Source organism: Harpegnathos saltator, unplaced genomic scaffold (genome assembly GCF_003227715.2).
Source record: "Harpegnathos saltator strain DR-91 unplaced genomic scaffold, Hsal_v8.6 scaffold483, whole genome shotgun sequence".
NCBI classification, from domain to species: domain Eukaryota; kingdom Metazoa; phylum Arthropoda; class Insecta; order Hymenoptera; family Formicidae; genus Harpegnathos; species Harpegnathos saltator.
In genome coordinates this window covers 230,367-254,768 of record NW_020230297.1, presented here as the reverse complement: position 1 = coordinate 254,768, position 24,402 = coordinate 230,367, and positions in this window count along the sequence as shown.

Here is a 24,402-nt window from a genome sequence, read left to right as displayed (position 1 = left end):
TTTTTCTTGGATATATCATCATGGTCGAAAATGGATGGCAGATGCGTGTATGTATACGTGTATTATGTATTCATGTTTTTTTTGTTAGTATCAAGGTCTTTATTTTTGTTGGAGGACTTGAGTACAATATTCTTCATACACATTCATCGGAAAACAAATACAAGTTTATGTACATTTAGTCAGTTCTAAATAGGTTTTCATGCTACCACTTTCGTAAAGCATGGCTCGATTTGATGTGGAAGTTGATATGTTGCTGATTCTGGGAGAATGTGAGGAAAATTCTCAACATGCAGCAGAATTATTAAAGTTAGACAAAAGTTTGTAAAAAGAATTAATAAATAATTTAAATGTGAGTGGTCAACAGTTTGAATTTTTAATAAAGTAAAAAATGTGCAAAACTATGAAATCTTTTATTTAATTTATGGTTTTATCAGTTTATTTATCAGTTTAATTTGAATGCACTTAATATATGTCTTTATCAGTTTATTTAATTTGAATGCATTTTACTGTAAAGTTTAAATATTTATAACTTTTGATCAAATTAATTTAAAAAAAAATGTTCCAGATAAAGTTTACTTGTTTCTTGTCATAGAATCCAAATGTATAACATTTTATAGGAAATTTCATTTGAAATTACAAAGTTACGCCTACCTTTTCAAAGAAGAGCAAGGGCGGACTTTCATTTACATAGTTAGAAAGACCTCTTAAATACATGAAACTTTGTCATGAACAATTTTTTGATGCAACAAACTTTTTAGAGTTTTTGTGCTGTCACACTCTACGTGAGCCACCCTATATATGCAGAGTCGCCTTGTAGCAAACTTCTACATCGAATCAACATCGGTATAGCAATGTGTGCGAGAAATTAAACGTTAAAATATACACCGTTATACATATATACACAGGACCGTACGTTATCCGGGTGTTTCGAAAGCAGCAACAGTTACGAGCAGCACAATAGAAGATATATCCGCTTTCACACAATGTACATAAGCAAGTTTGCAAACAGTGAAAGAGAGGAGTTAAGAAGTGGGGGGGGGGGAAGAAGGGAGAAGAAAGGACGGGAGGAAAAGAATTGTGTTGCCGCTGTCTCTCGTGCGCGTTAAAGTTGTGACAAGTAAATGATCGCAAGCTCATTCTCGTTTCTCTTATAGTTGTGCGATATCGTTTCAAAGCGGAAAGCACAACTTCCTCTCTGATTATTGTCACCTTCGCCTCCTTTTACCGCCGTTGTTCGCCTTTCGTGTCGTGACACTCGCGCGGCGCGGCGCCGCGAGCGCGCGCACAAAGCCCGTGTTAAATCGGAATTAGTCGCGCGACCGCGCATCTACAAAGGCGGCGATCGATACGCTTCTCGATGGCGAAGATTACTCGGTCGGATCGCACCTGCCGTGACTCGTGACGCCACGTGAAATCGTTATTTACGTACTGTCGATTCTCGGCAGGAACAGGCGGGGAAAACGATTATCGTCGATTTTTGCAAGGTACCGAATTAAAGCACGCCATTCGTTACCTTGCGATCTTTATTCGGACCGATCGCCGTGCGAGATATAACCAAAAGTATCGAAATTAAAGATATCCGTTAAATGATAATTAAGATTAAAGACATTTACCGTTCTGATGCGAAGAGAACCGTCTGCCTCGAGGCAAAAAGGTGCCTTTTATACATATATAAAATAAAATTATGTATATATCAGGGATGCATTCTTAGAAAGCATTTTCTTGCCTTAAGACTAGAGAGACTCTTATTAAGTGGATGAAATTTACCAGAGATGATCGTCGTAAATTATTCCCGTTGGACATGAATACGTAATATCAATTAACAGCGAAGTCGTACGTGCTTATATTTCACGATTGAATATTTGACAACACTTGTCGAAAAGAGTCGATTCGATATAAAGTCCATTTATTACTGAGATTTGCAGAGACGTTGAAATAAGTGCACTCGCCGATTGGCAACGCATCGCGATGATACATCTGATTATTTCGACAACGACACACTACACACACTAGAAACGACGGAAAAAGGTTACGCATGCGTTAAATCGGAATTATGAGCAAGTGGCAGCCAATTAGTGAACAGAGGCGCAATTGATAATTCTTGCGACTCGAATTATCATTTGTAGGTGGCTTATAGACCGCTTATAGGCGCTGGCCCTCGCTCGACAACTGATAAATAATTTCTACGGTTGTCCTCCCGCCCAGGAAAACGAAGGGGAGTGCATCATGTTCCATCGTGGATGTCACACTGACGTATCCCGACAGTAATTCACTTTGTGGGATTGCACACACACTGCCCCCGTCACGTGCGGCGCGTTAAGTTAATTTTTGATAAACCGACCGCTGTCACTTGCGCTCAAAACATCCGACGAAAAAGATGGCTTTTAAACGCGCGCGCGTGCTCAGATATCTAAGCGAACGAGATGTGACGCTCTTCGAGTATCATTTTTCAAATGTCTTTTGTTAAGAGAGAGAGAGAGAGAGAGAGAGAGAGAGAGAGAGAGAGAGAGAGAGAGAGAGAGAGAGAGAGAGAGAGAGAGAGAGAGAGAGAGGGAGAGAAAGAGAGGGAGAGAAAAAGAAATTCTCCGAAGATTTTCATACTTACAGTGGCGGACGTTTAAAATATTCCAAGTTCGTAACTTCGGATCACGCCGGTCCATTAAATCCTGAAGCGCCCTGAGACTTGGCCTCGTTGAATCTATCACTTTTCCGATCGTTGCGCTCTTTCTTTAGTTCGCCTAAGTTCTCCGTCTCGAAGATTTTACGTTACCTACATGTCTCGTATTTTTAAAATTGCTTAATCTTGCAACAGTCGCGTTTTCCGACGTCTTTAAAGGTTTTTGTACGCCGATGATACCTTATTCCCGTTTCTCAAGTTACATTACGAGAAATAGAAAGAGAAGAAGTGAGGGGACAGCGAGAGAAGGGGGTGAGAAACAGAGACTAGCTAGATTCGCAAGACCAAATCCGGCCTTCCGCACGTCGCAGAACTCGCCAAAGAATCTGGATTTCGGCCGAGTGTCACGCGATCCCTGGAATGGCTCAATAGGGATTCGGCGAGACATTTGCTCGATTCGATTTCACGCGGCAACCCGAACCTCGAACGATATCCTCCGAAGACGGGTGGCCAACCGACGGGTGGTGTACGCGGGTGAGAGAGTCGCGCGATATCCATGAGACACCACAGTCTCGCCCTGAACGAACGAGCGATTCGGTCAGCCTGATATCGTCGTCAATAAAAACGGTATCATCTGGGACGAGACGGAACACGATGCACGTGCCAACATCGTCCGCGGAGTAGTGAGGGCTGGGAGCGGCCGGTCGAGCAAGTGTACCCCGGCCGATATTTATTAGCTCTCTGAGCGAACTCTTGGAGGGTGGAGCGGAGGAAGGTGGGGTTACGCGCGCCGAGGGTGAATTCGGATTTAACGAGGGGCACTAACAAATTTGATGGCATTCCAATTCGGAATTCGCCGCGTCTATCGGACAGTCAGGATCTGATTCGCTAAAACCGCCACGACTGATCGAACACAACCCGTGAAGCCCGTATGTCAAAGGTATTAAACTCGAAATCGTGTTTTGCAGGTAAACACTTTATAAAAAGATTCACACGCGCGATACAGGGACAGTTGTGAAACATACTCCAAAGAGAACTGCCTTTAGCACTCAGGATGTCGTCAAGAGGTGTTTCGAGAAGCCAAACTTCGAAATTCTGGGACTTGAGTAACGTTCTTTTTCGCATAGCTACGATATCATAGGAGGAGCGGACAAGATACGAACGGGTATCATAAGGGAGCAAAAATTTTACATCACACCGAAATACAAAGCCTCGCGTACATAGCCGGAGAATAATGACGTGCTATCGATTGCATTTGCTGCTACCAATTCAATATAAACAAAAGGTCGAGAAAGTGGCGCGCGCTCGATTGATAGTAACGGCAGACGAGAATCGACGTCGACGGGTGCGACGCGACGCGAGTCGAGAGGATAGCTCAACCGCCGCCGCCGCCGTCGCCGTCGCCGCTGCCACCGCCCGGCCGGCTTCTGCTACGCGATATATCTTGATTTCACGACCCTTCGCAGAAGTATCAGGTTCCACACAAATCGGGAAACTCGGTTTGACGCAGTTCCAAAGCCGGCGTAATCCAAAGCCATGGGAACGCCGCAACGCGAAGTTCCACCCTCGTTTCCCTTCGTTAGAGAGAGAAAGAGAGAGGGAGCCCACCCCCGGGATCAGACTCTACCGATAATCATTGTAAATTACCACGCATCTGTAGCGCGTTTCGGTCGTTAACGCGACCGACTCGTTTCGCTGACGACGAACGTTCCGTTCCACGTCCCTGAAGAACCTCTTTGTCGATCGGAACAAAGTCGCGTCGCCACCAGATGCGCTCTCGATCTGACGCGCGTGGAGCTAGGCGTCACGAATGACGATATATGCTTGCCACACCGACGACGAGTTAATTATTTACCGAGTTCATTTACTCCCAGGACTAATCGCAACGCGACCGTACGTTAATGTAAGTCGGTTTTTTTTTCCTTTTATTTTTATAAGTGGCTTTCCCTTCAGTTCCTTCAATCTTTAACTATCGAATGAATATGGAGAGAGAATGACATATATTCGTAGCAACGAATTCGTATAAACCGTGCCAACGACCTGAGTTTACGAATTGATAAAGAATCAAATTGAAATCGTGTCGGAATTAAATTGAAATTATGTAGAAATCAACGATCGATCTGATGTTTTTAAGATTTTCATTTGAAAAATGTTATATTAAAAATAAAGTAAAGATATCGGTGATTATCTATTCAGCTTACATTATACTCAAATCAAATCGATATATTCATATATCGACTTAATTTGCATAAAATATCGATCTATCGATACCGACTAAATCATCAATAATCATTAATATCTGTACGATGTTTTCTAGATATCAAATTGATCTGGATTGATCTAGATATTAATTAAATAGATTTAGTCGTTATTAAATCAGACGGCCCGAAAAATCATTATCGATCTCGATGATATCGATTCGACCATCAATTTGTGAACCCGAAATGATATATGAATATATCGATTTGAATTGAATATGACATAAACTGGTTAACGATTAGATCATCGATATCTTGCATGTATCGTGATTAAGTCTTAGAAATATGAAATCGATCGTTGATTTCCACATGATGCTAATATGATTTTTTTACCTACTTGTGAATACGGCTTAAGAACGTATTTTAGCGCGTGTAACCGTAAAAAATAGCAGCTATTTCTAAATATCTTACGCGCGTGAATTTCGTACATTTAACTCAGTAAAAAATTAACTTTACAGCCCCTTCCGTGCACTCATTAACTGATATTCTTTAATCAAATCCTTATTGTAAACTTTGCAAAATGTTAAAGAACTTTCTTGTGTAACTAGATACGCTTTACCTGCACACGAGCATTTTGTCGTTGAACGATATAAGAAACAATATGTTACCATTAACCCGAGTACAAATAAGACTCTGTAACTAATGTTATTCACAGCTTGAATCAAATTATCCGTAAAGTTACGGAAAAATATAACCTTTTATTCAAAATGTTTACTTTTTGTAGTCTGTCGAATAATTATACAATGACGTTGATTATAACACACTTAATTCAATTAAAGAAATATTTTAGTACGTAAAGATAGCGACGGAGGATTGACAGATCTGAGCATGGTATCTTAATACGGAATGTTTATCAAACACAATATAATTAAATTCAATAAATGGCTAGTAAATAAGAAAATTTTTTTCACGTCATTAATTACTTCTATTGTTATGCGTTCTAGGAGCCACGATTATTTTTTTGCTTCTTCAGCTAATCCTTCTTGTGCTCATAAACAATTGTGTACGTATGTGTGTGTGTGTGTGTGTTAACAGTATATATTAGAAGCGTAATTTAGTTTTGAGAGTTTTACAAGAGATAGCATTAATGTCAGTTCTGTCGAAGACATTCCAATCACAACTATTGTTTCTTAACGCTTTAATATTAATCCATGATATTTAGGCATTTACTAACAATAGACGCAGTAAAAATCGTATTAATACCATCTTAAAAACGGAGTTTCTTAAAAGACGCTTTCGGCATAGGTTGCTTTTGTTTTCTAATCAGAAGAAAACGGCAGCTGAAAGTTCATAGAATTTTAATAGAAACTTATGGTGATGTTACTCCATCAATTAAGACGTGTGAATATTGATTTAGACGATTCACAAAAGTAGTGATTTCAATGTTAACGATAAAAATCGTTCGGAACAACCAAGAAAGCTTGAAAATGCAGATTTGTAAACATTATTGGACGAAAATCCAGCACAATCCAATTCAGAACTTAAATCAACAATTAATGCCAGAGCATTGAATGTTGCTCGTACAACAATTACTAAACATTTACATGATATGGGAAGATTCACAAAAAAGGAAACATCAATTATCGGAAAATGCCATTGCGAACAGGTTAAACATTTGCATTTCGTTAATCGCCAGACAAAAATGAGAAGTTTTTTATATCGAATTGTTACTGGGGATGAAAAATAGATCTATTTCGCTAATCCCAAACGAAAAAATCATGGGTTGATCCAGGCCAACCAACAACATCTACTCCGAAGAACAATATTCACGGTTCAAAGGTATTGCTATAAGGTATATTTGGTGGGATCAAGGTGTTGTGTACTGTTAAATCCAAATGAAACTGTCCTCATCGATCGTTATCGACAACAATTATACAAACTGAAGCGAACATTGAACCAAAAACGATCACCAATTGCGAGTGAACAACGCAAAGTGATCCTTCGTCACGACAATGTTCGATCTCATGTTGCTTTATCAGTGTAGCAAACGCTATTAGAGCTGGAATGGGAAGTTTTACTACAGCCCGCGTATTCTCCAGACGGTGCTCCATCCGATTATCACTTGTTCCGGTCGATGCAGCATGCTCCAGAGGATACACATTTTCATAACTTTGAACAAGTGCGAAAATTTGTTGAAAATCGGATTAATTCCAAAGAAGAATCTTTTTATCGTCGTGGAATCCATCTCTTGCCAGAAAGATGAGAAAATGTTGTAGAAAACGAAGAAAATGTTATAGAAAACGAAAAATATTTTGATTAAAGTATTTATTCATTATCTTGTTTAAGTAAATCAATTTTTGAGAAAAAAATCCTCAAAACTAAATCATATTCTTAATAAAACAAATACTGACTGTACATCGACTATACATGATATATACATGTATAAATACATGTATATATACATGTATAAAGTATGATATCGATTCTTCGTCCATGCAGTATCAATCTTTCTTTACATATCAATCGAAAATAAAGTCGTTATCATATTGAACGGTCCGAGAAATGATGATCAATGTCGACTTCGATATGATTTGTGCGGACGCAGAAATACTTGAATTTATATACAATTACTTGCCTAATCGAAACTTTTTAGTCACTTTCGTAATCAACATAAACATAAAATTAGTATTTATTTTAATGTATCTGTAAGACAAATTATATTGCCTGTTTGTCCCGGAAGAAATCTCTAATAGAGGGTACAAAATCCTCGAAAGATTTTTGGTTCCTCTGGAATACGAATCCGTGTGACATCGCGGGAAGTTAAAAGAAAGGTCGAATCTGTTAAAGTCGTAAAATATCGGAACAGTTTTCTGGTTATTTCATGGCTGCGGTCTTTCCTTCAGACATGCCATCGCACCGGGCCGTGAAAACCTGCGAGTCTCATTCCGCATGGATCTCCCGTGATTTAGATCTCGTTTCACATGGTTCAAACAGGAAACGAGCCGGACGGAACCAACCGTCAGAAACGAACTCAGCAGCCGTCGTCCTCATCCTCCGATGAGGATAAAATGCGGGGCGTACTTTCGACCTCCCTTTGACGTTTGAATAGCGTTGAAAATGACACAAAGAGGACATCCAAATCCGAGACCACCGACGGATCGTCAAATTGTCCAGGAAGGCCCGAATCATATACGTACACTTCTGTGCGCACATGACACACCTATACATGTGTACATATATACATATATGCACACAGAAATATATGTATGTATATATATATGTGTATATGTGTGTATGAAAGTTCTCGCGCGGTCGTAGGCACGCCTCGGTTTCGGAAGCGTGCTGCTATTTAGCAGCCCTTAGCTGTGATTTACTAGCGGCGGCGCGCCGCGGGGTGAAGTCGCGTTAGCGAGCTGGGCTTGTCGGATACGTGCTGGTCGCACTTCGAAGGATAGAGAAAGAGGACCGGTGCAGAGAGGCTCGATGTGGGTGCGTGTGCGACTGGCTATGTGTACCTATTTAGGTTCGTCGTGATACATGGTTCGGAAGGGGCCACCCGTGGCCTGTCGAGGGTAGACCACCCCTGGCTGAAGAGCGCGCGTAAGAGGAAGAGATGGAGAGAAAGAGAGAGAACTGCTGCGCAGCCTATGTCTGCAGTTCCACATTAATGATTATTTTATTCCCCGTTTTGAGACTAGATGCCCCACGATGACCCTCGGCGAGAACGACGCGCGTTCGCTGTTCAAACTGGACCAGCCTCTCGGGCTTTTGTGGTTTAGGTATTGTAGAAGCGGACGCGGGGCGTTTTGAAAAATTGACTTCACTGTGGCTGGCAAGGAACAGCTTTGTCTTCATGGGCGACTTCATGAAGCTGCGAAGGAATATTACCAGCGTAACGCAGACTCGTCGTATTTGCATTGCAATAAACGCATTTAATTTAATATAGTCATATGTCAGGCAAATAACGAGTTACGTAAAATGCAATTCTCGGAGGTAGTCAAGAAAGCTTTTGCTTAGATGCGCTTAGGAACACTTGGAAATGATTGTGCCTGACTTTGATCCCGATCGCTACGAAATAAATCGACGAAAGTTTGGAGGCAATTTTATTGAAAATTAAAAAGAACGGAATATGAATCACCGAGTGTATCAAATTTTTCCAGATACATCGCGACAGGAGATCCCCGAAAGCGACGTTCACCGGACGAGATAGTTGCCAGCTTGTCTTTAAGTGCGCGCGGGCCTTAAAGGGACGCCTCCTCACTTTTCGCTGCGCGGAAATCAATTTACGAACGTAATACACGGGTATACGACTAATTCCATGGCGGGCTGTTCGAGTTCCGCATAAAAAGCGCGTGCGTGCGCGCCTCTTGTGTGGGAATAGGCCTTACGGCTAGCTCCAACACAGTAAGACGCGCATATCGTGCCTGTTCATACGTACATCGCGGTACACTCGCACTCTCGCACACACATGTACACACGTATACACGCACACCGAAGTATATATCACATTTACATACACACGCGCCATACACACAAGGCGTATATACCGTACGAGCGCGCGAGACCGTGAGAGTACGTGTATATGTGCGTGTGTACACGTGTGTGGCAATTCTTGCTGGCCGGGCGGGTCTCGGGTATCGGTCAGAAGAGGATCTTGCCGACAAAGCCGAAGATTTCCCGGCTAATTACTAGGAGACTAATTGAATGCCGCTCCTTTCGCGCTCTCTCCGCTCGCTGCCTCTTCTCGCGCTCCTGCCGCCGCCGCCGCTGCTCCTCCTCCTCCTCCTCTTCTTCCCTCCTCCTCCTCCTCATTCTCCTCCTCCACCTCCTCCACCTCCACCTCCTCCTCCACCTCCTCCTCCACCTCCTCCTCCTCCTCCTCTTCCTCCTCTTCGTCCTTTTGCCCGCCTTACCTCACCTCAGCTCACTTCACCTCATCTCATCTCACACCGATAACTTCTCTCTCTTGGGCTTCCCAGCCGTCGCATTGCCGCCCCTTCCCTCCTGTCACATAGCTACCCTACCGGGTTCTCCCTCCTCATCGCCAGCAACCTTCTTCGTCGGCTCCCACAGTGCCCTGTAAACGTCCTTTTCCAACTACGTCTTTCCTCCACGTCCGCTCTTGATCCTCCTCCTCCGCTTCCTCCTACATCTCCTCCTCGTCCTCGTCCTCGTTCTCATTCTCTTCCTCCTCCTCCTCCTTCTCCTCCTTCTCCTCCTCGTCTCATTCATATTCATGCAGTGGTAATAGTCTGCTGCCTGCCCGCCGGCGGACATTACTACACTTCTTGCGCGCGTTCTCGCTACCGCGAGGTAACGACGCTAGTAACGTCCCCCTCGCCCTTCTCCTGCTTTTCTCTCGCTCTCTCTCTCTCTCTCTCTCTCTCTCTCTCTCTCTCTCTCTCTCTCTCTCTCTGCTTCTTCTTCTTCTTCTCTTCCTTTTCGTTCACCGCCCTCGTCCTGCTGTTCTGCCTTTGACTGCTCGCCGCGCGTCGCCGGAACACCAACCCCCGTTTTACTACCGTCTCCTCGAATAATTCGCGGACGTATCATGTGGTTCCCGCAGGGGTTCTTTATCTGCTGCCTGCGCTCGCGAGAGTTTGCAAATAATTTCACGCGGACTTTCCCTCAAAACGCTCCGCGAGGATGCATAAAGCGGCCGCGTAGAAGACTCCGGCGCCGGCGCTGGCACTTGGGGATGGTGTTGCGCTGCGATGGAAGATTCGAGAATGTTGTTGAACTCGTTAATTAATGAGCTGACCGGTGTGTTCTCAGTGTGTTGAGCGATGCGCCGCACTGATAACCGAGTGGCTGGATCATCGCTGCTGTCAACAACAGGTCGAAGTTCTTGCTCTCTAAAGTGCGACAATAGTTTCCAGCACTATTTAGATTGTGCAATGTAGCACAGGAGAGTTTCAAACAAATGACGTGCTAGCATGTAAAGGGAAATAAAAGGCAGCAAAATATAATGACAAGCGAATTATCACAAATGTATGTCAAATATTCGGAACTGAAGCTTGTTACACGATATTTAAAGCGATTCATTGTCAAAAGATTGAAAGGTCTCTCGACAAAGAAGTTATCAACGCAGCGAGCACCCCTCACGCTATCACTCGGACGATGATATCACCGTGGACCCCCGACTCGATTTCTCAAAATGACGATCAAAGTTTTCACACCGGCGAATTCGCAATTCCCTCCTTCACGGGCCGGGAGCTTATCTTCGTACAAGGATCGTATCCTTTCGTGAAATCCCGTTTCGCGAAATTGGCTAGCTTCCCTGAGCTGAGACGAAGCGAGATGGCTGATAAGTTTGTCCTAGATTCGCGACAGAAGTTTCTTTGACAATTCGGTTTTTCGTGATACGTCGGGATACTTATATAAATAATCGGAAACATGTTATATGCACGCGGAAATATCAGCACGAAAACGCAACGCGTGCTTACAACTATTCCGCGTGGCATCGTAAGAAAGCGAGTTTTCAGAAGACATCCTATATCACAGAATGTCTAAAAAAAAGAATTCGGTACTCACAAAATAAAGGAAAAAAGTCCTAATAAATATGCGAAAAATTAATATTATCTGAACAATTATTTATTTTAATTAAAACAAATCGCTTACTCGCTTCTGGTGCTTTTTTATTTTCTGATGTAATTTGTCTGTGTCACTTATCGGAGTGAAGAGAGTACCATTCTTTAAAGAAATTTCTAAAAAGGTCTCTTCGCTCTTACTCCGAATGTAAACAAACATCTATTTTTTTTCCACTTATACACACGTTTATACATACCAAGCAATTGTTAGTCACATATCTTCGTGAACAGTGAACAGTTGCAGAGAGCTATCATAAACTTTTCACAGAAGAAAATGGCGTTATATTACTCTAATCAAGAAATGACAGAAATGTATTTCATGTATGATCGTGCATCAGAAGTGAGTAAATGACTTGTTTTAATTCAAATAAATAATTGTTCACAACTCCGACAATATTAATTTTTCGTTTGTTAGGAATTCTTTTCTCCATTTTATGAATACTATCCGCCCTCAAAGTCTCGAAATCTTTCTTTAGATACTCTATATATACGTATATATATATGCATATATATATATATATATATATAGATGCACACACACACACGCAGGCACGCATGCATGCACGCATTCACAAACTCATACGCGCGCGCACGACCTTCCTTGAATTCCTTGAACACCGAGAAATCTCCACCCCCGCCAACTTTCCTCGAATCCTTGCTTGCGCGAAATTGGACGGATTTCGAAGGACGACAGGGTAATCTCGAATTCTCAGCGATATCTCGCAACCTGAGCGTTATTTCCAGGCAAAATAAACCCCCCTTTCTCCCCTTCTTTTCCTTCTTTTTCTGTCTTTTCTCTTATTGCTCCTTTCTTTTCTTTCATCGCTTCTAATTCTCATATGCTTTATTTTATTCTATTTTATTAAAACTACGATCACACGATAGAGAAGTAAATTTTTCGTTTCTTTGTTAGCATTGTCAGATAATGTCAAAGATATTATATTAAGCTCTGACTAGAATATGATATAAATCAAATCAAAATGCACTATCGTGGCTCGGAAGACATAAAATGTATATGATATTGCATGTTAACTTTGATCAAATAACTCAAAAACTAATGTATCTTTGATAAAAACTATTGTAACCTCTTATTAAAATTCATGAACTCTATTAAGCTGCAGAATATGTTGTTAAAATATTTCACGATATATTTTAGAACATCCTTCGTACGAGGCAAAATATGATAAATCTTATTCCATATTTGAAATCTAAATGTAAAGATGGAGAAAATAGAGAATCGCAATCATTAATAAAACTGTTGCTAATATCGTAAAGAATTCAATTGTTATCAAAACGAATCGTCAAAACGAACGAGAAATCATCATTATTATCAATATTATTGATTATTGATTTGCGAAATGAGCAGCATTACCATAATAAAAGAAAAGCCGACAAAGTGAATATGCAGGTAAGATGTAACATCATAATTATTTTTGGTTTTACAATAGTGTGATAATCGTCCGCTGCATGTCAAACAACTTTAGATGTCTTTATTGCAATATATTTTTAGTAATGTGCTACAAAATATTGCCAATCTGTGACCATATGTTACACTCTTTTATATATTCTTATGTCAAACATAGACATACACACCACGCGTGCACGCGCGCGACACACATACACATATTTATTTCATATTCCAATCACGATTATATTACTTTTATCTTATCTACATCTTATCTTTACCTTGTCTTATCTTTATCTTTATCTTGTGTGTTTCTATTTATTTCTATATATTCTTAAGAAAATTAAAAAAAATAGTTGTTTTTATTTTTGTTAATTTATTAGAGAAAAATCCATATTAAATATCTACGTAATTATTTCTGTAAAAACAATTATTTTAAGGATTTTATACTAGGTTGAGTAAAAAGTAATTTCGTATTTTTAAGTGAAATTCAAAGACAATATTTTCATATTAAAAAATACCTTTATTAAATAATGTATGTACCGTTTTATTCGATGATTTCTCGCCATCTTTCAGGCAAATTAAAGATTTCATCCTCCTAGAACTTCCCAGTTTACTGGACGAAAACTTGCTCAAGATGCTTTCTGCAGGTTTGCCAAGAAATGAAATTTTTTCCATTGAGGAAATTCTGCAGAGACCTGGATAAGTGGAAGTCTCATGGTGCCAGGTCAGGTGAATACGAAGGGTGAAGCAAGACATCTCAGCCAAGCTGCAATAATTTTTGCCGGGTTGACAAATACGATACTCGTATATGTGAGGTCTAACGTTATTTCTTGGTGGAATATGACACCATAATGATTGCTCAATTCTAGACGCTTCTCATCGATTGCTGCCTTTAAATAGTCTAATTAGAAAAAATATTTATTAGAATTAATTATTTGGTTTGCGGAAGCAGCTCGTAGTACACGAGTTCTTTCCAATTCTACCAAATACATAGCATGACTTTTTTCGTACGAATGTTTTCCTTCGGTGTGGTTTGCGACGATTTATCTCGTTTTCTCCACGATCTTTTGCGCTCTATATTATACATAATTCACTGTTTATCGCTCTTTATCATCTGTTTAAAAAATGGAACGTTTTCGTTGCGTTTGAGCAATAAATTGCAGATGGAGATGCGGTCCATTAAATTGTTTTCGCTCAAATTGTGAAGTATCCAAGTATGGTACCGAGACATGTAACCAAGTGTGCAAGTGATTCACAACGGTCTTTTGAGATATGTTGATTATCTCTGCGATTTCTCGTGTCGTATAACATTATTTTTAATTAATCTTCATTGGTCATTATCAACCACTAATGACCTACCTGAACTTTTATCATCTTGACATGTCATATCACTAGCACAAAATTTCGCTAACCAATTTTCGCACACATATTCGCTTGCGGCATCTTCTCCATACACAGCACATATCCTTTTTCTTGTTTACGTTGTATTTTTTTCCTTTTATTAGAAAATTGGAAATTAGAAAAGCATCAAACACGGAAAATATTGCTTGTTTTGCTCTAGGTTTAAATGTCGCCAAAGAAAAATTACTGAATAGATTTTGACAAACAGCTTAAAAATGCAAGAAAACCAATCTTTTAGGAAAATATATAATGCTATATTAAATGAAGATTGCACTAAACATTTCCTCTTAATGTCATCTGCCCACAAAATACGAAATTATTTTTTACTCAATCCAATATAAAATGTTCAAATCTACATACTCTTTCTTTTTATGTATATATTTGGTTCATTACAGAATAAAAAATATTCAATTTATAGAATTATAGAAGTCAAAAGCCAATTACTGGTCTGTTCTAATAGCGCCTCCTATATATCAAAATTCTAAAATTTAACTACCTTGATCTTCCATAAGTTTCCCATGAAAAGACTTTACAATGAAGTCCGCTTTCAATGAGAACCATCTGCTGATAATTTCAATTTTTATATATTTCAAAATTATATGTTTCAAAAATAACAAGTTTTATATCAAGATATTGCCTTTTTGCACCATCTAGTAGTTGACAAAATGAAAGAAGTTTAATCTCTTACTATAATATAATTAATTTCAAGTAATTTAATAAATCAGTCTCAGTTTGTATCAGAAGTAGTTGATATTAAATATTGATATTTATGTTCAAATTCGATTAATTTCAATTTTATCAGATATAGTTCAGATATACTTCAGATATTACATAGTAGTGAAATAAAATTTCATATCGTTTTCACCAAATTACGAAGTTTGTGCGACACAAAAATACTTCCCCCTTATGTCTGTTGACGAAGATTTCTATCGCTATCATTCCTGTACCGCGATCCGTCTTACTGACACCTTCGTGCTTTATTCTCTCTCGTGAAGACGACTATCTGATAGTTCGCGAAGCGCTGATCGAAAAAGAACCCGACCAGTTCGCTAAAGAAACGAATGATTTATTTTTTCTTTTTGCAATGTTAATTGTTTTTGAGAGATCCGAAGATTAATTTTGATAAGTGAGCTTTAAATTTATCAAACTCCTCTTCTCAACGGACAAAATTGTAAGGTCTTCATCTATATGACTACGTTGTTCTACCCCGATTTCTATGATCTTGTAATATGTAGTAAATTAAAATAAAGAACAAATATTTTTAGATAACTTCTAAATCGAGAGACTTCTTCTGAAATGAATATTATCGAAATTATGAAAGACAGAGAAAAATTTTATAAATAAAAGTGAAGTGATTTCAAAAGTATTTTACTATATATATATATATATATATATTTTCTGATTTTTTAGGAAATATATTTCTCAACAATTCCCTTGCCATTATTTCTTTTTCTAATCTAACGATTTCTTCGACTTAAGAAAAGGATACTTTATGTACTGCAAACAATGTAGTACAACAATAATGCTTCACATAAAATATCGCACAAAGCAACACATGAACAACAAGACCAACCATATTTATACACAAAACCCCCCCCAATTATTCAAGATTTCGATCATTCAATCCCGTTATTATTCATGGTTGAAATAGGTAAACTTCAATCATAAACAATTATATAAAGCAGAGAATAAAATAAGTATAAATAAAAATTTTGTAATGCAAGATTTTATTTTAATCCATGGATTTTATATATATACAGGGTGTCCCAGACCACCCGGATCGCCCGATTTATTTTGTAAACGCGACATTTGAGAGAAACATTTTTCAGACAAAAGGTGTATGGTTTTAAAGGGGACTTATAAAACATATAATTTTGTTTACAGATGGCACCACTTTCGAGGAATTTACTAATCATTACTTTTCTTCAAATGGAAACAATTTTTTATCACATCATCTTTTTCTACCAATTAATTTTAACAAATTTCATTTTAAATACATTTTTATTTGTTTATTTTTTATTTATTTTATTAACATCTAATATTTTTTTGAGATATTTAAAGAAACTTGATAATTTTTTCAATACTTATGATATCTCGCTACTTGTCGGAAAAAAAGTGATACTAGACTGTTTTACTCTATTTGGTTTCAAAAATGTATTGTTAATAACACGCTGATTTTTGTTAATTTGATGATTTTGAAATTTTAAAAGGTAGATAAATTAACAAAAGTTAAAGCACTATTATAATAATATATTCTTGAGATCAAATAAAGTAAAAAAGTCTAGTACTATTTTTTCTTTCAATAAATAGTTAACGAAATATCGTAAGTTAAATGTTGAAAAAATTACTAAGTTTTTCTTAAATATCTCAAAAAATATGAAACAAATTAAAAAATATTAAAAAAAAAATTATTCAAATTAATTGGTAGAAGATGATATAATAAAAAATTGGGATTCCACTTAAGAAAAATAATGATCAGTGAATATCTCGAAAGTGGCGCCATGTGTAAACAAAATGATACAATTGTTTTACGTCTCCTTTGAAACCATACAACTTTTGTCTAAAATGTTCCTTAATATTTTTCATATTTTTCGAGATTTTTAACTGGCTCATTTAAAATAGAACACCCTGTACATAGAAGTAAGTTCTGCGGGTTAGTACACATATAGAAATGTTGTCTCTAATTTCAGAAAAATGGTATCTCGTAACATAATATCGTTACATATAATTAAATGCAGCTTAAAATACATTTACATTTAATCGAAAAAATATTGTTAGAATGGAATAATAATGAGAATAATAATGGGTAATAGGAATATGTTGAAAATATATTATTTTTTTAAAATATGGAAACATAACATGTAAAATATTTTCGAAAACATTCGAATTTTATTTAAAAATTTAATATAGGATCTCGTTATCACAGAATAATTTAATATTCACAGGAAAATATAATGGATAAAGATCTGTTTTCGAACTGTGTATTTATGTATATTTGCACTGGCTGGACATATGGCTGAAAATTCCAATCGGAATTTTCGGAATAGAAAATCTTGGTTTCGACAGGAAACCTCAGTCGCGATAGCTTTCTCCTAGTCAACCAGAATCGTCATTCTTCCAGTAAACTTTTTCCGTTTATAGTTCCTCCATGAAAAAGCGTATCGAAATGTGTTTTCTTTCGGTTGTGACTTTCCCCTAACACACCCCGTAATGACCCCGATATTACCGCAGCCGTCAAACTGTTCGTGAAGGAAGCATTCTCGGTATGTAAACTTCGGGATAGAGTCCCGTCGAGCGTATAGCACAACAAAACGCGCCCCTCTGACAAGATTGTTCCTAGCCATTTACGTCGAGTTAACGGTTCGTTCATTCGCTGAATGGGAGGGTCCAAGCTTTATACGTCGGTGAAAAGATGTTTGACTTCTCCGTGCAACAAAATCACGACAGTTCGTTATCCGGTCATAGACGTCGACACCCCGTCGAATTTAGGCGGCGTCGTGTGAAATCCGCACTGCAGCGAATCGTCTACTTGCACCGTCACGCAGCCCCGAACGGCGCGCGTGCGCACGGTAGAGAAAGCATTTCGTGCTTCCTGATGTTTCCCATGTTTATATTCTTTTTTTGTGCAATATTTCTGCGTGTAGCCTTCCTCAGGTTTATTATTTCTATAAGATGAATCAATTCGAAGGCAAACAATAGCAGAAAAAGAAAACAGCAAGACATTTATCTTGCACATCAAGACAAATTACAAAACGTCACTTCGTCCCATATTTACAAAAAAAACCGAGAGATCTTTTTTTCTTTCTGACTTTTTTTCTCTTCGTTTAGGTATGTATATTTTATTTTAATTTAATCGGATCTATTTGTTTTGAATTGTATTGAAGAATTTTTGAATACAATTTTTGAATGTATGCAGTAAATTAGAGTGAAGGATAAGTGTAATTTCTTTTACTCTAACTTATATTGCATTAATATGCACAAAAGTTTTTTATAAACAAATAGACCTATCATCAACGATAAGATATATAACGATATATAACAGTATGCTCAAATTGAAAGAAACGGATTAATAAGTCCGAGAAAGAAGAAACAAGGTCACTTCCATAAATCGATGTAATCTTATCGCAACTTTTTTTAAATATAGCGAATTGCTACACTTCTCACACTGCGAATGCAGCGTGAACATTCTAAAATCCTAACAGTCGGGCAGCGCCTAAGAAACGTGTCGGAAGGTCCCGAAGAAGGTCGAAGATAAAGGTTAACTCTAAGATCATTCTGATGGTGCGAAGAGGAAAGGGGGAGCATGTCAAATGGTCAGGGGTAGTTTTTGTTGAATAACCACACGCAGAACTTAACTGCTTTGGCTCAGCGGGCTGTCGCTGTTGAAGCATTCGAACAAGGATCCCTGAGAAACGAACGACAATGTGCCGCCAACATTCTCTCGCCTCCTTTTCACGTATTTTTGCGTCAATCTCGGTTTCCTCTGTCTCCGCTGGTGTACACAACTTACCGTAGCGAATGCAACTATGGTTTTGTAATCGCGTTTGACGTAACCACAGCTATATATCTGAATAGTTTTTGTCAGTTGTTCGTCGGTGACACCTAGACGATGTTTTCGCCGTCTTTAAAGTGACATGCTCGAGATTCATTGGTACCAACGTATGAGATATACGACTTCAAAATTCAGGGAAATCTTGCCTCGATCTCTCCTGAAGAAGCGGTCGTCTTATGGTGGTAATTTCTTCTAGTTTGAATAGCTTCGAAAATAATAATAACTTTCGTTTTTCAAATGGAATATGTTGAGTAAAATAAAATAATATGTAAGAATACAACAATATGCTAAATATATTAACAATAAGTTGAATAAAATAAAAGGAATACAATAATATGATTTTCAATGATCTTGAATAATATTTGTCATAGATTGTTATACTTGTTTTCTTAGTAGCCGTTAATGATAAATAAATACAAGAGTTATTTGGTTACTAATTAGTAACCAAATAACTTTGATTGTGAATATAAATTTTATTTAAATAGCTTAAACATTTAATATTCTGTAAATGTGTTATATTTCCCTAATTTATCAAAAGATTTTAATTTATTTCAACATTGCTTTATTATAACATTTCCTTATAAATAACTAAAATAACATCTAGCGATATAATAGTTTAGTTAAGTTAATTAAAATTAATTAGGTTTAGTTTACAAGATAGTTTAATCAACCTTCATATTAATGTTTCAACTTAATAACTTATTATATAACTTATTATATAACTTATTAATGTTTCGAATAAAGTCAGCCTTCATATAAGTTGTTAAAGTCATCATTCTAAATAACATTCAAAAAGTATTAACTGTCGCTTGTTTATTAAAAAGTTATTAACAAAAGAAGTTTGAAAATTTTACCAGTTATGTTTCGAAACAGAAGTACACAGAATAAGTTTATCATAAATTCTTTCAATATTTATCAATTATTTATAAATAATTAAAAATAATAAATAAACCTTTATATTAATGTTCTAATCTAACTTAATCTAACTTAACTTTATTCAAACCTTTTTGTTCATAATTTTGTTTTAAATAATAACCGACGGCTAAAACTTGTCTATTGTTATTTAGAATATTGATCGTATCAAGATGTATTAAGTAGTTATTTTATATATTATATATTTCAATATTACCTATTTCAAAATATAACAAGTATAATTTTTAAACTTTTTCTGTTAGTAACTTTTTAGTAAACAATGAGCAAAAGTTAAAATCTTTTGAATTCAAAGTGATGACTTTGACAATATATGTTAAAGATATTGATAATGTGTATGAAAATTTACGAATATTTCAGTTAAGTTTTACTATTTAGTAGAGGACAAAGTGGTATTATAGCCCTCCATTCACATTTTGTACAATAACTTTGTCAATAATCAATATTTTAAAGTGAGAACTGAATGATTACATTTGTCACAGTGTTATTTAATCGATTATAGATTCAAATTTACGTAATGTTTATTACTTAGAATGTTATTTATAAAAATGTGGCAACACAACATAATGGATTGGCGGGAAAATGAAGTGATAATGTGGCCTCCTACTAAACCTGATACAAAAAATTGATTTTAAAACGCATTATGAAAAGTGCTAACTACTATATATTGATATATTAATGTCACTACGCTAACGGCGAACTACTAAATAAATGATTCCATAAATAATAATTGGAATTCGCTATCTAATAACGGAGATATTGAAAGTGGCCGTAATATCTTCAAGGGCCACTTTCTTCTCTACGATTTAATCTCGCTTTTTTATTGGTCTCGCTTTTTATTTAGCTTTGAAGAAGTTAAAGAGTATATGTATCTAACAAACTCAATCTGACAAACTCAAATCTAACAAATATATATTTGATGTTAACCATTAACTTCTAAGACATCGGCAAATAACTGTTCGAACTCGATCGTCATCGAGTATATGCTTGTAATTCTAATGTTACAGCATTTACTATGGTTCGTAATTTTATTTGAAACTTGTACAATCGATACTATAATAAATTATAATAAACTGTAGAGAGAGATATAAGAGAGAGGATACATGTTTTGAGTAAATATAAATCCATATTAACTGATTTATTAAGAAAAATACATACAATTAGTAGAAACTGAGTCATTAATTGGGATTGTCATTAATTGGGATATTCGCTTTATACATAACTTTGTTGTTGAATTCATGTAACGCGTAATGGCAATGCAGCCAATGACATTTACATCGTATGTATTCATTATATTATTTTGTTCTTGTAAAGTAATAGTTAACAAATTATATAAATTATATAAATATTAATAAATTAACGCATAATAAAATTTATATTTACGACATTATAAAAATAAGCAAAATGCTACTTAGCAACGACAATCTATTAACTTACTTTTAGAGATGTGCGAACTATTCGAATTCGAATCAAATTGAATTGAATCTAATGTAATTCGATTCGATTCGGATCCGAATCCCTATGATTCGAATCCGAATAATTCGAAAATTTCAAATCGAAGATTCGAATATATTAGCGTTTATATGCATCAACTACAAAACGGACCATCTGGGCCTGTATGTTTCAACCTTTAATTTGTAATTAACTTATAATTAATAATTTAATTATAAATTACTTTAAATATTTAAATATATATTTTACTTTAAGGTGATATTACAATATCAATATTCCCTTTCATATTAAAATCTTCCATCATTATGTGCATGTTTAATTTCATGTTAAATTTTTTAATGATTCGATTCGATTTCATTCGATTCGATTCGATTCGATAAAAATTCTTAATTCGCACATCTCTTACTTTCAAAGCAAGTTATAGCAAGGAGCTTAACTAAAAGAAGAACTAAATGGCGTTTAGTTGTAAACAATCGCTTAGTAAAAAGTCTATATAATATCACGTAGTAGGGAAAAGTTTAATAAGTAGTAGCGAAAACTTAATAAATTTAACATTCTCGAACGTTGTTGACTTCAGAGATTATAATTCTTCAATTGATAAAAAATTAAATTACAGATAGAAAAAAACTGAAACAATTACTTGCTTAAATTTATAAACAGTTTGAACTTAGCTATCTCGCTTTTTTATTAGAAAATTATTGCATCATACCAAAATTACTGTGCTATAATCATAGAACTAACCATTGAGTTGGCTTCGTCACATCTAAAATTTACTCGCAGTCATCAACATTTTGTTACAACCAGTCATTATCGACGTAAGTTTAGAATGCAAAGGACATTTTACCCTGTCTTCGAACGTGATCGTCTCACCGCTCGATCTTTCCGGTCAGTGAACGAATCGCCGGTCTCAGGGTAAAAAGACGCAACGTGCACTTGCGCCGGTATCTCGTCGATATCTTTCCCACTGAATGACGGAAGAGAGCGCCGCCGCGCAAAAGAAGATACCAATCGCAGCCACAAATCTAAATCATCGATCTAAATTGCATTGCGCAACCTGACCTCCACGCGTATACACGAACTTGCCGGGGGGCCGCGCTAGGCCTTCGCCTGCGCATTTTCGATCTCACCGAGATTAGACGCGAAATCCCATGAGAGAAGAAAGTCGTCTCTTCCAGAAAGTTCGTCGGAGCGAGCTAATCGCAAATACTAATTACGGTCGTTGCCGAATTATTTGATTACCGGCGAGAATCCCACTTGAGTGCCGTCTATTCATCATTCGCCGAATCATCCCGCGAAGGCTCAATATCGTTTCTCCAGCGAAGAGAATATTCTCCGTGATCAAAGTTCACCGTATCCTTGATTCGCCAAAGAGCGAATTTATCGAACACCAAGCGCTTGTCAAACATTTCACATTCCTTATGTACCTTCTGTACCTAATGAAGGATTAAAACATCACTCATGTTCTCTCATTCCTCCTAACTCCTTCTACCGCTTTCCCTCTCCCTCCTTTTCCCTTCCCCCTCTCTCTCTCTTTCTCTATCACTCTTATTTTAATCAACGGCTGACAGTTATGAAACATCTCATCAACACATATTATGTACTTATTGTGAATGTATTTCTTCGCTTTTGTGTGGCTCAATTTTTCTACCTGATGCATTTAAAATCTTGCATTTTTATGTTTTTTGGGCCGCTGATTACAAATCTAAAGTCAGATTTCAAAAATTTTAAATGACAGATCCAATATGGCTGCCTATCGCATATTGACTGAAAATTTGGACATGAGAAAGCTGTGCGCAAAATGGATGCCACGATTGGAACAAAAACAGCGTCGTGAGGATGTTTCAATCGAGTGTTTGGCGAAGTTTCGCAGCAATAAAACCGAGTTTTTGCATCAATTCATAACCATGGATGAAACATGGGTCCATCACTTCACACCTGAGACGAAGGAACAGTCAAAACAATGGACCAAAGTGGCTTGATGGCTATTTTGAGGAACTCGACGATTCCTACTATAAACAGGGTATCGAAGCTATTGAACATCGCTGGGAAAAGTGTATTAAGTTAAAAGGAGACTATGTAGAGAAATAAAGATATTTTTTCCCAAATTTTTTGTGTTTTTTAGTTAAGTCAGGTACTTCTGGGACTACCCTCGTAAAGATTTTTAGATCGCTACAATCTAATTACGAACTTCATGTCAGATTTATAAAATTCATACAAGTAATTTGTTTATAAAAAAATCTAGCGTACGAGAAATTCTGGAAAAAATTTATATTACATTTTGACATGTAAAAAATATTCAATAAAATTTTCAGCCTCTAATCTTAAATATTTCCCAAGAAGTGAAATTTATTTTAAACCACTTTTTTCAACTGTATTTGTTTATAAATAATTATGAACAATCGGATATAAAAACCACGAGAAACATAAAGTAAGTATTAATATATCACAAATATATGAACTCTTACTTATTTTCATTAAACTTACTTATTTTCATTATTTTCATTAAATAGTACATCGTAAAAATAAAAGAGGAAAAGTATATATTTTAAGAGAAAAAGAAAAAAAGGTAGAGAGAGAAAAAAGGTTAAAGAGAAAAAAGTAAGTACATTTATTTTTGCTATGCAAAAGATTAACTTTTATTATTATGAATTTAATCAGAGATTCATAATTTTGCCCCTATCGTTTCCATTACAAAGAACCAATCTTTTCCGACTCCAGTAACTATATTTCAACATTCATTTTAAGTTCGTAGATTTGGTACCTAAAAGTACAAAAATGGTACTAGAAAGAAAAGTCACTTCCCGGTTTTACTTTCCACTAACCTCACTAAACTTGCGAACTTGAATTTACTGTTATGTTGCGATCATTGGATACTCGGAGGATGCTTGTTTTTTATAATGGAGTAACAGTGATTGTTGCGACCTTTTTTTTTTGTCACACAGGGGAAATCCTCATGGATACCCCCGCCCCTTGGGGAGGGCGGGGGTTATGTCGGACTTCTACCGGCTAAAACCCCTGCGGGGTGCCTACCGCTCGGATCGTGGTGGGGGGAGTCAAGGGAACTACGCCTGCATTCCCTCCCCGACAGTGATTGTTGCGACCTTCACCACCACTCTTCCATGAGTCGAATAATTCGAAGGTTGTCATTAATATTCTTCAATCACAAAAACAGGTCCCCGAGAAAAATCACGAAGGTGAGAGAATGATAAAAAAAATGAAGATCGATAAGAAACGCGAGTGATGAGCTGATGTTG